The sequence below is a fragment of the Cicer arietinum genome, chromosome 7 (assembly GCF_000331145.2).
Source record: "Cicer arietinum cultivar CDC Frontier isolate Library 1 chromosome 7, Cicar.CDCFrontier_v2.0, whole genome shotgun sequence".
NCBI lineage: Eukaryota > Viridiplantae > Streptophyta > Magnoliopsida > Fabales > Fabaceae > Cicer > Cicer arietinum.
This window is the reverse complement of record NC_021166.2, coordinates 30,003,486-30,004,317: the sequence shown is the minus strand read 5'-3', so window position 1 is coordinate 30,004,317 and position 832 is coordinate 30,003,486.

Below are 832 nucleotides of genomic sequence, written 5' to 3'. Positions count from 1 at the left end.
ATTTTTTTTCTGCCTTTTTGCCTTAACTGACAAAGGGGGAGAAAAATTATAACTTGCTAATATTTGTTGCATTTATTTGCTTATTTGCTCTGATGACTTTGCTCTGATGACGGTAAATAAATTTTTTTATGTAATAATGATCTGATTTTGATAAATAGCATGTGTACTGTTATGCTAAGATGTTCTGATACTTCTGTTTTTATGATATGGTAATGGTACATATTTTCTATGAAATGTTGTTAATATTATGTCTTGAAATGCTCAACTCAAGTTAAAATTGAATGATTGTCACTTATGCAAAAAGGGGGAGATTGTTGGACTTTAGTCCTTTGAATCCTAATTTTGACATAATTAACAAACATACAATGTTCATACATCATATGATAAATCTTACATTTTAATTGAGCAAGATTTCAGGAACAACAATCCAATCCTACACACTTGAAACAAGTTGCTTGGAACACAAGAAATCAACAAAAGTTGTCTATTGACTGAGTAAATCGATTGGGAAATCGATTTCATAACAAGGGTGTAAGGAATCATAACTGTTTGTGATTGTATAATCGATTAGGCAATCGACTGGCACAATTAGAAATGAAAATTGCACAAGTCAGTAGCAACTTGTTTTACAGACTAATCGATTGGCAAATCGATTGTACACATCACAAAGTAAAACTGATTGAAACCAATCGACTGGGAAATCGATTGATCAAGTCACAGTGAGAATCCAATTTCTAGGGTAATCGATTGGCAAATCGATTACTCAAATAATATTTGAAAAATAACTCAACCTGTGACAAACACAATCGATTGGACAATCTATTGTGAGAAT